This window comes from Apodemus sylvaticus, chromosome X, assembly GCF_947179515.1.
Source record: "Apodemus sylvaticus chromosome X, mApoSyl1.1, whole genome shotgun sequence".
Lineage (NCBI taxonomy): Eukaryota > Metazoa > Chordata > Mammalia > Rodentia > Muridae > Apodemus > Apodemus sylvaticus.
The window spans coordinates 96908911-96923251 of NC_067495.1; the positions used below are offsets into that span (position 1 = coordinate 96908911).

At 40.9% G+C, this 14341-nt stretch overlaps 1 non-coding gene and 1 pseudogene across 1 annotated transcript; one reads left to right on the forward strand and one right to left on the reverse strand.

Annotated features, from left to right (window-relative positions):
- The first annotated feature begins 6347 nt into the window (after positions 1-6347).
- On the forward strand, positions 6348-6420 carry Trnap-ugg (transfer RNA proline (anticodon UGG)). Its single transcript has one exon. It is a non-coding gene; the product is annotated as a tRNA-Pro (tRNA).
- Positions 6421-13217: 6797 nt separating this feature from the next.
- The window catches only part of LOC127674600 (presenilins-associated rhomboid-like protein, mitochondrial), a 38140-nt pseudogene continuing 37016 nt past the window's right edge, over positions 13218-14341 (reverse strand).

The following is a 14341-nucleotide window of genomic DNA, read 5'->3' on the forward strand; positions in this document are numbered from 1 at the left end:
CAGAGCTTCTGGGCTAATATCCACTTATCAGTGACTGCATTCTGTGTGTGTTCTTTTGTGACTGGGTTACCTCACTTAGGTGATATTTTCCAGTTCCAACCATTTGCCTAAGAACTTCATGAATTCACTGTTTTTAATTGCTGAGCAGTATTCCATTATATAAACATACCACATTTTCTGTAACCACATGGTCATTTCATTAGATGCTGAAAAAGCATTTGACAAAATTCAGCATCCTTTCATGCTAAGTCTTGGAAAGAACAGGAATTCAAGGCCCATATGTTCCTCAAATATGCTTGCATCTGACTGTGAAGGTCATGAGCTAAATATTTAACCTTAATGTCCCACACAGAGAATATTCCTGGTAACTTCACAGACAATCACACACACACACACACACACACACACACACACACACACACAAAGATGTACACAATGACATGCTTACAAATGCTGATGCAATACCCAGCTACCACCACAAAGTGAATAGGTTCATTCTGGGGTCAAATATGTATGAGAAAATATGAGTGACAGAGATGTAGGTTACTACAAAATCCATGGTACAATATGGAATCAGCTTCATGAAGCGTTTACAGTCATAGAGCAAGTAAGGTACAAATCAAACTATTCTTAAATATATTGATGGAAGTATTAACTAGGCCAAACATCAGCTGTTGGCATTAGCTCCTATCTGATGACACTTAGTTTTTTGTTTGGTAGAAAACTATATTTTTTTAAAGATAATATAATGTGAAATGTAACACGTTTGTGTTAGTATTCCAGGTCCAATTTTATCTGACAATGACAAGATGCTAGGTGATTCCAACACTGATGGGCCAGGGAACATAGTCTTCTGGACTAAAGAGATCACAAATAAACTGTAGTTAGGCCTGCAACATTCTGTCATCTCCACATCAATGAAGTTCCAGTCAGTCAATCAATCTTTGCAGACCCAGCTTCTTTCTAGGAATCCCTGTTCCCACATACACAGTGCCTCTCCTCCTCACTAGTCTAGATCCCTGGTATCCATTAATGTGTTGCTTGAGGGGCCAAGAAGTCAAAACACACCTTCCAACATATTCACCAGTAACAGTTACACACAGGATGCTGAAAGCTACACAATCATGATCTCTTAGTGTGAATCTCGAGAAGATGGCCTGTGGACTTGTCTCTGGGACATTTCTCTCATTCCCTTCAATAAAATCAGTAGCCTCTATGTTCTCTTAAGGCAGTAGGGGCAAACTGCATTAAACATCAAATAAAGTCTCCATCATTGAGTGTTCCATGGAGATCCTTCATGAGGATCATTGACATTTGGTTTCTGACACTTCACAGAAAATTTAATATTCGGTTCACCGAGAATGCAACAAATAGTACTTGTAGTTTAACATAATACCAGGAATAGTTGAATCAACAGTGTCAAATGTTTGTGAGTGATATTGGTACATAGTCCTATACTGCTTATATATAGGAAAGGCTCAAAACTTTGCTGAATTACGACATACACAAATGTAGAGTCTATTATGTTCATGGGTCAGACTTGTCATTATTGACAAGATACATATTGTTTCACAATTGTTCTACATGTTCAAAGCAAGAAGAATAATGATACAATTTATTTTAATTTGGTGTCTTATTCCAAACTTTATATAAAAATGTCTAGAAAAAAGAAAGTAAGAAACAGAACAAAGTCAGAGAAGAATATTGTCTGAAGAAAGACCTCCATATAGACCTAAAGTACCTGACATTTGATAAATATGCAACGTCGAATCTGTGCAGAAAGGGTCATCCATCAGAGTACAGTGCTGAGGTAAGCTTATGCATACACACAAATATAAAATATAGGCTGGAAGATGGCTCCATGGTTAAGAGTAATGCCTGAGCTTCTCAGAGGTCCTGAGTTCCCAGCAAACACATGGTGGCTCACACCTTGTGGAGATCTGGTGCACTCATGGTACTGTACATGAAGGTAAAGCACTCACATAAAATAAGAAAATAAATATTTAAAAACAAATATAAATTAATATCTACATATCATATGCAGATCATTTTATATAAATATAAGCCTATATAATTTCTAACAGATTGTACAGAAGAAAACTCTATCACTAGGTTCTAAGTGAATATTTCACAGACACTAGATTAAATAAAAGGAATTAGATGAACTAGAGAAGAAGAAATCCTTAAAATATAAAATCTTCCATAGGTTAAAAAAATGAGAATTAAGTCCATGGCTGGGGAAAAGCATGAAATGTTCATATTCTAATCGAATTCTATGAAACTTGCAGACCACCGCGGTGGTGGCCTCGGATTATGTTTGTGTACCTCAGTCTGTCTGATCCCTGGAGTATGGAACCTAGATGGATGCACCTCTCCTGACTGGTGGGAGGCCGAGTTCTGAAGTGGCTTCTGTGCAGGAAAGGCGCCGCGTTGTGCTTTATCTTATTCTAAGTCATTTTGTTATCTTTCGAAGTGATATCTTAGAAGCCTGTGCTTTTGTAATGAGAGATAGGAAGAAAGTAGATCCAAATAGGAGGGAAAGGAGAGTGGATCTGAGACAAGTACAGGGACTGGAATCTGGAATTAGCATATTTTAGGAGAGAAATGGTGAATTTATTTCAAATAAAGGAAGAATATTTAAGTAAATCATCCAGAGAGAAATATAATGCAAAAGAATCCTGACTCACAGAGAAATACTGACACATAATTCATAGCACTTGGTCGGTTGAGTATCAGCAATTCTCCAGCACTGCCTAAGCACTCTCTCCCCATGGGCAATGGGTTGTTACTACTTATCTCTTCCCCACACTTTACCTTGGGGTCCCTCTCTCCTTCCCTCTCCTGTGCTTCTGTCTTCACTTTTTATTTCCTCTCACTCTCCTTTACTACCTCATCTTCTCTGCCAATGCTTGTTGTCTTTATTCCAAGTCATTGCATCTTATTTTCATTGCATTCATTGTACCATTTCTGTAATGGGCTAAGTTGAACAATGTACTTATTCTTAGACTCAGACTTCTATAATCTGCCATCTCTATATACTCTTCAATGAAAATGAAGAAACATCATAGCCAAACTTATTGGACACAAAGAAAGGAGAATTAAGAGGAAAATTCATAGCACTCCATGCCTTCAAAGAGAAATTGAAGTGATCCCATACAAGCAATTTATCAGCACACCTGAAAGCCATAGAATAGAAAGAAGCAAACACCCCAGAGGAGTCCATGGCAGGAAATAGTCAAACTCAGGTCTGAAATCCAACAGTTACAAACTTAGACAAAGATACAAAGAATCAACAATCCCAAGAGCTGATACTTTGAGAAAATCAACAAGATAGACACACCTTTAGCTAGACTAACCAGAGGGCACAGACACATTATCCAAATTAACAAAATCAGAAATGAAATGGGAGAATTAACAGCAGAAGCACGGGGAATACAAAAAAAAAAAATCATCATAACCCACATCAAAAGCCTATAGTCTACCAAAGTGGAAAACCTGGATGCAATGGATGACTTTCTAGACAGATACCACACATGAAATTTATATCAAGATCAGATCAACTATCTAAACCATCCCATAACCCTTAAGGAAAAAGTCATCAAAACCCTCTCACCAAAATATTCCAGGGACAGATGATTGTAGTGCACAATTCTACCTGACCTTCAAAGAACTAATACCTATACTCCTAAAATTATTCCCTGATATAAAACCAGAAGGAACACTACCTAATTCATTCTATGAAGTCACAATTACTCTGACACCTAAACCATGCAAAGACCCAAGAAAGAATAAGAACTTCAAGCCAATCTCTATTATAAATATCAATACAAAAATACTCAATAAAATTCCCTCAAACTGAATCTAAGAACACATCAAAACAATCATTCACCATGATCAAGTTGGCTTCATCCCAGGGATGCAGTGATAGATAAATATATGGAAATCCATCAATATAATCCACTAAATAAACAAACTCAAAAGGAAAAAAAACCCATGATCATCTCATTAGATTCTGAAAAATTCTTTGACAAAATACAACACCTCTTCATGTTGAAAGTCCTGGAGACATCAGGGATTCATGACAAGTACCTAACCATAATAAAAGAAATATACATCGGACCAAAAGCCAACATCAAATGATATGAAGCAATCCCACTAAAATCTATGACAAGAAAATTTCGCCCACTCCCTATGTACTCAATCTAGTATTCAAAGTTCTAGCTAGAGCAATTAGACAACCAAAGGAGATCAAGAGGAAACAAATTAGAAAGGAAGAAATCAAAGTATAACTATTTGCAGATGATATGATAGCATATATAATCGCCCTGCAATATTCCACCAGAGAAGTACGACCATTGATAAACAACATCAGCAAAGTGACAGGATATAAAATTAAAGCACACAAAACAGTAGTCTTCATTTATACAAATGACAAACTGCCAGGGAAAGAAATGAAAGAAATTAGGGAAGCAACATTCTTTACAATAGACACAAATATCAATAGGTATCTCAGAGTAACTCTAACCAAGCAAGTGAAAGATGTGTATGACAGAACTTCACATCCCTGAGAAAAGAAGTTGAAGAAGACCTCAGAAAATCCCCCATGCTCATGGAATGGCAATATTAACATAACGAAAATGGCCATCTTACCAAAGGAAATATGTAGATTCAATCTAATCCCCATCAAAATTCCAACAGAATTCTTCACAGACATGGGAAGATCAATTCTCCACTCCTTATGGAAAGACAAAATATCAAGAATATCTACAACAATTTGCAACAATGAAAGAACTTCTGGGGAAATCACCATCCTGACCTCAAGCTGTACTACAAAGTAATAGTGATAAAGACCTAGGGGGTTATAGGTGCAAAGACACACAATTCAATCAATGGAATAGAATCAAAGACCCAGAAGTTATCCCATATACCTATTGACACTTGAAATTTGACAAAGAACCCAAAAACATACAGGGGGAAAATAGTGAGTCTTCAATAAATGGTGCTGATATAACTGGCAGTCTCTATGTAAAAAACTGAAAATAGACCCATATTTGTCACTTTGCACAAAGCTCAAGTCCAAGTGGATCAAGGACCTCAAAACTAAGCCAGATACACTGGATCTAAAAGAAGAGAAATTTGGAAAGAGCCTCAAACTCATTGGCACAGAGAAAAATTTTCTAAAAAGGACCCCAGTGGCTCATGCTCTAAGAGCAACAATTAACCAATGGAACGTCATGAAACTGAAAAGCTCCTGTAAGGCAAAAGTGACCATCAATACATCAAAAGAACAATGTATAGATTAGGAAAAACAATCTTCAGTAACCCTACATTGGACAGAGGTTGCACATCCAAAATATAAATGAACATAACAAGTTAAACTCCCAACAAACAAATAACCCAATTAATAATTGGAGTACACATCTAAACAGAAAACTAATTTACAAAAGTGGAATCTCAAATGGCCACGAAGCATTTAAAGAAATGTTCAAAGTCCTTAGTCACCAGAGAAGTGCAAATCAAAACAACCATGAGATTCCACTTCACACCAGTTAGAATGGCTAAGATAAAAATCTCAGGAGACAGTAGATGCTGGTGAGGATGTGGAGAAAGACGAACACTCCTCCTTTGCTGGTGGGATTGCAAGCTGGTGGAAGTCAATCTGGTGGTTCCTCAGAAAACTGGAAAGAGTTCTACCTGAAGACCCAGTGTTGTACCCAGATCATGAAAACCCCAAAGAGAGCACCAGGAACCCTATGCAAGCACATGAGAGTCTTTATTCAAGCTTGAGCTCAGGCCACTGACCTTCCTGATGGTACAACAGGATAGGAGAGAGGCCCAGAGATCCAGGGGAAGGGGATTATAAAGGAACAAACAAGAACCAGGGATTTCCAAGCTTTGGCACTCCATGACATGGTAAAGGAATGCCGGCCTCGTTCCCCAAGAGCTCCTGGTATCTTTCCCCCAAGGGAGGCACACAAGGCTAAGGGCTGCCCTAGCAATAAGGGACCCAACCTTGCAATGCCATCTTCCCAAGGTCTGCCCCACCCTGGCCGGTTCTTACTAAACCTACAGAAAGCCATTATAATTAATTTCACACAATCCTCTCAATGTATTGTATGTATGCCGTGTTATAAAGAACACAGAATTTCTTGTTGCTAATACTATTTTCTTTTCATTGAAAAGAGATTCTATTCGCATACAAGAAAAACATAAAAATCCCACAAACATCTTAAATTAGAAAGCAACAAATCATATAAAGATGTGCTGCAGATTCTTTCAAGCCCTACAAATGCAGTTTTGTTCACTCTTTATTGATATAGGCTATAAACCTGGCAAGTTGCCAGGCTGGAGATGTAGCTCTGAGGTTTGAGCCCATGCTTTGGATGCATGTGGTCCCGGGTTCGATTCCCGGCATCTCCAAATCTTTACTTTTTCTTTTTGGGTCTCTTTTTATACAGAGTGACACAACCTAGCATATCTCCATAATATCCTGAGGAATATAAAAGACCTCATCTATGACAAGTGCAACAATGTTGCTCTATAACCATGACAATGTTTCCATGGAGACCTAGTCTAGTGAGGAGAGCCTGGGCCATGCACGCCTCTAGGAATGTTTTATTCACAGCTTGAGTAAAGCTCTGCTTTCTGGCTGGTGGTAGTTTCCCTTATGCTACTATTCAGCCATTAGAAACAATGAATTCATGAAATTGTTAGGCAAATGGATGGAGCTAGAGAACATCATACTAAGTGAGGTAACCCAGACTCAAAAGGTGAATCATGGTATGCACTCACTAATAAGTGGATATTAACCTAGAAAACTGGAATACCCAAAACATAATCCACACATCAAATGAGGTATAAGAAGAAAGGAGGAGTGGCCCCTGGTTCTGGAAAGACTCAGTGAAACAGTATTCAGCAAAACCAGAACGGGGAAGTGGGAAGGGGTGGGTGGGAGGACAGGGGAAGAGAAGGGGACTTACGGGACTTTCGGGGAGTCGGGGGCTAGAAAAGGGGAAATCATTTGAAATGTAAATAAATTATATCGAATAAAAAAAAGAAAAGATTGCAAAAAAAAATCCCACAAACATCATAAATTAGAAAGCAACAAATCATATAAAGATGTGCTGCAGATTCTTTCAAACCCTATAAATGCAGTTTTGGTCACTCATTATTGATATAGGCTATAAACCTGGCAAGTGGCCAGGCTGGAGATGTAGCTCTGAGGTTTGAGCCCATGCTTTGGATGCATGCGGTCCCGGGTTCGGTTCCCGGCATCTCCAAGTTTTTAGACTCTTTGGGTCTCATTTTACACAGGGTGACACAACCTAACATATCTCCATAATCTCCTGAGGAACATAAAAGACCTCATCTATGACCAGGGCAACAATGTTGCTCTATAACCATGACAATGTTTCCATGGAGACCTAGTCTAGTGATTTGAGCCTGGGCCTAGCAAGTCTCTAGGAATGTTTTATTCACAGCTTGAGTAAAGCTCTGCTTTCTGGCTGGTGGTAGTTTCCCTTATGCTTTGTAATGCGACAGATAACAAGAGTGAATGAGTTCTGCATTGAGAGAAAGAAAGGGAGGGATGGGCAGAGAATTCCTAGTTCCTGAGCAGAGAGAGGGGAGGAGCATTTATTGTTGTCATGGAAACCCGGATTCAATATTTTTTAGATTCAGCTGTCTCCCCCAACCTTCTTTACAGGGAGGGTTTCTCTTCTTTCAGCTACTGTAGTATACTGCATTTATTGTACTACATGTATTATATTACGTGCCCCATGTATTCCAGGCTACCTTGCTCGTCAGATTTTTGGTAATTCTTATGCCCATGTCTCCCATCTTGTTATAGGAACCCTGAGATTACAGATCATGAAGACCACTTGTGGCCATTCCCCTGATTTGTTACAACTGAACTCAGATCATGAAGCATGCCTCAAAAGAAGTGCTTGTACTTGCTGAGCCTCCTGCAAGTTAAAAATGTTATCTTCTCCGGTCCATAATCCATTTTAAATTCTAACTGAAAAGTGACCCAGTTGGGTTTTGATTGATCAATAAAGATTCCAGCAGGTAATGGTTGGGGAGAAAGGAACAGGCTGGACCCTTAGAGTTGCCAAATCAAGGAAGTAGGAGGGAGGAGAAAGGAACCAGCATGACTTAGGGGGAGAAAGAGACTCAGATGGATAGATGGACATAGGACCCGCAGGAGATAAAATCAATTAGCCATGTGAAATTTGAGGTAGGTGGCGATTCCCAGGGTGAGTGGCTGGAAGTGCTACTACCCTCCTGGAGCATAAAGGGGTGTAGCACACACTCACCTCTGCATGGGAGGATTGTGAAGGAACAATATTAACAATGACTCCAGAAAGAGCTGGACACGCACCACATGTGCACCACGTGTGAGGACCAGTAATCTAACAGTGAGCATTCTGGGACATCTGATGTAATAGAATTTATCCAGAGTCCTTTGGTCCCTCTGTCTGTTTGACATGGCAGGATATGTTTTGCACATGGAATCACATTGAACCTCAACAGACCTGCATACTGCTTATACATTAGAAAGGCTCCAAACATTCCTAAATAACTACATACACAAATCCAGAGTCTATTATGTTCTTGACTCTGACTATTCATTAGTGGTAAGATGTCTATTGTTTCAAAATTATTCTACATGTTTCATGCAACAAGAATAAGATAATACTATTTATTTTAATTGGGTCTCTAAAGTCAAACTTCATAGATTCATGCATAGAAAATGAAAACTAAGAATCAGAAGAAAGTCAGAGAAGAACATTGTCTGAATACAGACCTCCATATAGACCTAATGTAACTGAACCAGAATGGTATTGGAATTAAGGTTGACAAGTCCAGAAAAATGGAAATCAACAGTCATACTGACATCCACACATTTACAGACAACTGCTAATTTGGAGCCAACATTTCTCAGTGCATCTCATGCTCATATCAAGCTAGTGTGTAGGCTGGGCTGAGAAGAATTGAATATATTCCTGCTACATGCCCCCACCTCAGGCTCTGGGATTATTAGAATATGTTCCATGACGGGCGTCTTGGACAACTGGTATTCCATAAATATACAAACTCAATTCTGTGCAGAAAGGGTGGTCTTTCAGGAAACAGTGCTGAGGTAAGTGTATATCCTCATCCACAAATATAAATTAGAATCAGCAGTCTACTACATGGAAAGACAGTTCAAAATAGATTAGAGATATAAAAATATAAAAATATATGAAATGTGTAACAGAACATGTAGAAGAAACTACTTGTCACTGCAGGTTAGGTGAAGATTTTGTAGACAAGATACCAAATAAAAAACATAATTGGAGAACTGGAGAAAGTGAAATCTGTAAAATCTGAAACTTGCACTGTTCCAAATGCATGGGTGAAAAAGAAAATGAGAAAGTTTAAGTCCATGGCTAAGAGGAAAGTTTGAAAACTCTCTATCCAATAACGAATTTTTATGAAACATGCAGAAAGGTCCCAAAGTTCACTCAGAACAGATAAATAGAAAACTCTGAAAGGTTTCAGGTGTTCTGTTGTTCCCAGGAACATTGAATAGGATTGTTCATTTTATAAGAGATTTATTAGTGACATTAGTGCCATATGCAGGCAATAGCATTGTAGGGATTCTTAGAAGACATCATGGTCACATGGCAGAGTAGATACCACAAAAGAATGCAACTTGAATCTCAAACTGAACCCTAGCACACACAGTGCCCCAAAATTGTAATCTCATCACCAGGAACTGAGGTTATGACACAGTGGAATGCTCTCTCAAAGCAAAGCAAAACTGAAAATTACGAGAGAGAGAGAAAGAGAGAGAGAGAGAGAGAGAGAGAGAGAGAGAGAGAGAGAGAGAGAGAGAGAGAGAGAGAGAGGTAGAAGAGAGGGAGAGGGAGGGTAGAGGGGGGAGAGAGAGACGGACATGGGGGAGAGGGAAAGAAAAGAGGGAGAGAGGGAGAGAGTGACAAGGGAGGGAGAGGGAGACAGGGAGAGAGAGACAGAGAGAGAGAGAGAGAGAGAGAGAGAGAGAGAGAGAGAGAGAGAGAGCTCTAACTGATTAGGAATGCACACAGTTCAATCTCCTTTCTCTAACTGACCCCACAAGAACACTCTGACAATAGCTTCAGTGCACCCTAGTACAAAAGCTTCTGAGGAGGCAGAAAGGTCCCAATCCCTCTCCTTCTGCTAGCAACAGACTGACCACAAATCTCCAAGTGGGAGTGAGCCTCCTTGGGTCTGGAATCCCAGCATCTGTCTTCCACCCTCAGGGAGATTCAAGTGCTCACCTCTGGGAACCCACAAGCCTGGCTCCAGAGAATGCTCCTTTCACTACATATTCTCCTAGGTACACACTGAAGAAGGTTTCCACAATGACTCTAGGTTTCCATGACAACCACAATGAGCATTCTGTTTAGTAACTAGGGATGGCTCCACCCCACCCTCTCTTCCAGTCTCTTAAAGTAGAACTAATTCCCTCCTGTTATCTAGGCCCCCAACCTGAGAAAGCTTACCCACAAGGGAAACTGCAACCAGCCAGAAAGCAGAGCTTCACTCAAGCTGTGAACAAAACATATTCCTGGAGGCATGACCACAGTGTTCTCCCCAGTCTGTGGAGTTCTCCATGGAAATGTCATGTCATAGAGCAACATTGTTGTCATGGCCCTAGATTCGTTCTTTCATCAATAATTACCAATGAATCTATCACTTCATAACAAAAAGTTAAAGTCTGAGACACCTTGGGTAGAAAAGGATCTGAAAATAAAAAATCCAACGTTGAAGAGATTAAATGGAGATGCAGGGAATCAAACCCAGTACCCCATACATGCAAAGCATGTGCTCTACCATTGAGCTACATCCCCATACCTGTGAGTAGTCTGATCACTTCATATATGAATTTACAGACACTGAAGCAAAATTCACAGGCTTCCAGGGATTCATATCAGGTCTTTGTGTAAAATTCATGGCATCCACTTTAGTGTTTTAGGAGATTTTTTTGTGTCATTTCTTGTATGACAAAAAAAAATCTATTTTCAATAAAAAGAAAATAAGAATATTAAGAGCAAATAATTATTTGCTCTTCAAAACCTGACAGAGCTATAACAAATAATACTGAATTATTCGGGTTCCTCCATTTTAACTCAATTTTATGTTGGATTAATAGTTCAGTTAACAGTATAATGCCAAATTCATAATAATGTTACTGAATTAGCAATATGCTCTCATCTTTCAGGGCATCAAAGTTTCCAGTAACTTGTTGAACACACCTCTATTCTCTTTTAAAATGTTCCTTAACTTTCAGGCCTTCAAAAACTGTTTTAAAAATTTTGGGAGGCTGGTAATCTTTTCCTCAACTTTGCCACACACTATTTTTCACTTCATATAGTCCAGTGGGTAAATGTAAAGTAACTAGGCAGACTACTCTCCACCAGCTGTCTTCAACTCTCCAGAGACCTCTTGAGAAAACAGTACTAAGTCCACAATTGATTGCTGCTAGTCGGAGGAGATGGCCTTGGCCTGCTTTGAAACTGTCTGCATTAGATGTATGATTAGTCAAGTGTTACTGAAACTTAGAGGACTCTACAATAATCTCCTTCAAAGAAGAGTCAATCCCTTCTCACCATGGCCTAGGAGAGGGACTGTAGTGACAGGTGCTAAGAGGCAAGACTCACCAGAGGCTTTGTCCCTACAGGGCCAGTGGGTGGGGAGGGAATGGGTGAGGTGTGTGTATCCACAGCTGAGATGAGGACCTCAGGAGCCTCAGCCCCACTCCACTTCTTTCCTTGTTTTTGTTTTAATTCAGGTGGGAGAGTCATACCCGACAGCAAATCTCATAAAAGAGACCTGTTGGGAGGGTTCAGGTTGTGGAGAGACAAATACAGGAGTGGCTTCCTCTCCTTCCAAGAGGGAGCTGATAACTGGGAAAGAAACACACACAGTCTTTGTAAAGTGTTTCCTTGGGGACTGAGTTTTCTAGAGAGGAGATGTCCACTGTGAGTGATGGTGGGATTTCAAGTGCTGAGTCTGGGGGAGCTCAGAGATTAGTGAGTTTTCCTGTTCCTGGATTGGTGGGTTTTCATGCTCAGGGTTGGTGGCTTTCATTCAGACTTTTCACCTAAAATTAGCATGATCTGGGGCAGGTTCTGATGAGAGGCTAGAGATAAACTTTATGAACTTTACAAAGGCTGGAATCACTCTAATGACAGTTAAGGAAGTCTGGGGGTGTGTCCTGGCTGCTGGAGTTCCTCAAGATGTGACATGGCAGCTTTCCTGTCTAGATGGTTTACAAAGTTTACAAAATATACAAAGTTTACAAGGGGAGTCCACAGTAGACTTACTCTAGGAAAGGAGGAACAGGGTCTGATATGGAGGGGACAGAAGAGAGTATTGTACAGGGCCAGGAGAATGAATGGAAATGTGCATCCTCTGGAAATGGGAAGTAGGGGAACCATCTATATAGGACAAGAGACCTAGGAGGTAAGAGACTCTCAGGAATCATTTGACCTTAGCCAAAACCCCCAAAAAGGGAAGAGGGAACTCAAAGATTCCACCTCCTTTAGATAGACAGTGTAAATATACCACAGTCAAGACTCTGATCCAGAATTGTTCCTGTCTAAAAGAACCGCAGAAACCAAACTGGGGAAGAGAATGAGGGAAATGCTGCCAATGACCAGCCCAACTTGGGATCCATCTCCTGGGGGTGACCAAGGTCTGTCACTATTACTGATGCTATGGTGTGCTCACAGACCAAACCCTGACAAGTCTTTCCTGAGAGAGGCCCTACCAGCAGCTGACTTACAGAGAGGCAGATACTTACACCTGACCATTGGATTCAACCTGAGGTTGAATTTGGTCAAGGACTGAATAACCTGAAAAAGAGAATGACCACATAGGAAGAGCAGAAGACTCAACTAACCTACACTCCCAGGGAGATCCCAGAGACTGAGACATCAAACAGGAGCATGCAGGCCCAATCTGAGGCCCCTGGCACATATACAGCAGAGGACTGTCTGGTCTGGCCTCAGTGGGAGAAAATGATCTTGATCCTTACTAGACTTGAGGGCCCAGGAAGGAGGAGGCATGGGGTGAGCACCTTCTTGTAGGCAACAGGGAGGAGGAATGGGATGAGGATCTGTGGGAAGGCATAAATTGATTGGAATGAAAATAAACAAAAAAATAACTTTAAAATTAAAAAAATAAAAAAGGATAAAGTGAGTGCTCATGGACAGCAACCTTGGGGAACAGAGAGCCTTTGATGCTGGGTTGGATGTAAAGAATCTGACCATGGTCCAATGCAGGGACTGCACTCTCCAGAAGCAGAATAAGAGGTGTTTGCAACCATGATGCCTGTCACAGTCCTGTGGCCATCACCTAGGCTAGTGTACCACTTGTTAGTCTTCTGAGATGTCCTTCCTCTTGTGGCCATTTACCATTCAACTGGATAGATTTCATACCATCAACATAACTCTGCACCCTGGATGTCAGGGATTCAAACTGTCAAATGCCAGCTGATACTAATGCACATCCAGGGAACCCAGTAGTGAAAGACAAAGGCTTCACTAGAGTTCTTCTAAGCTAGTGGAAAGGACAAAAGACTGTTTCCTCCAGGAGCAGGATCAAGGCACTTCTGTATGCTGTTCCCATGACACTGACTGATCTTCAAGGTTTATCCTCCCTCAGTTCCTTTATAAATCCACATTTAGGCTGAAGAGATCATTTAAACCTGCATTGGAGCAGCCGTGGAGCCTCAGTCTCAGAGAGCTCCTGGTAGCCTTCCTCCTAGGGAGGCACACGAGGGTGAAGGAAACCCAATTGTCAGTGTACCCAACCTTGCAATGCCATGGTCCCAACCTCTGCCCACCTTGTCCTGATCTTACTAACCCTGCAGAAACACATTATAATTAATTTGACCCAACACCCTCAATTTATTGTGTGTATGCCATGTCTCAAAGAACACAAAATTTCCTGTTCTTAGTACTATTTTCTTTTCATTAAAAATATATTCTTTAGAGGCAGTCTGGGAGTTCACAGCACAGCTCGTTCCAGCTTGGGCTTCGGTCCTGAGGCCTCTGGTGGTAGCCCTCCGACCACTCCACTTCCGGATCCAGATCGGCCTGAGGAGCAGTGCCACATCTCCAGGTCCGGAAGGAGGCAGGTGGTGCTTCCGGGCGGCCAGCGGGAGAGATCGGCCTGAGCAGCAGTGCCACATCTCCAGGTCCTGAAGGAGGCAGGTGGTGCTTCCGGGCGGCCAGCGGGAGAGAGCCTAGATTTCGGTCCTGAGGCCTCTGGCAGTAGCCTCTACGCTTCCGGATCCAGATCAGCATGA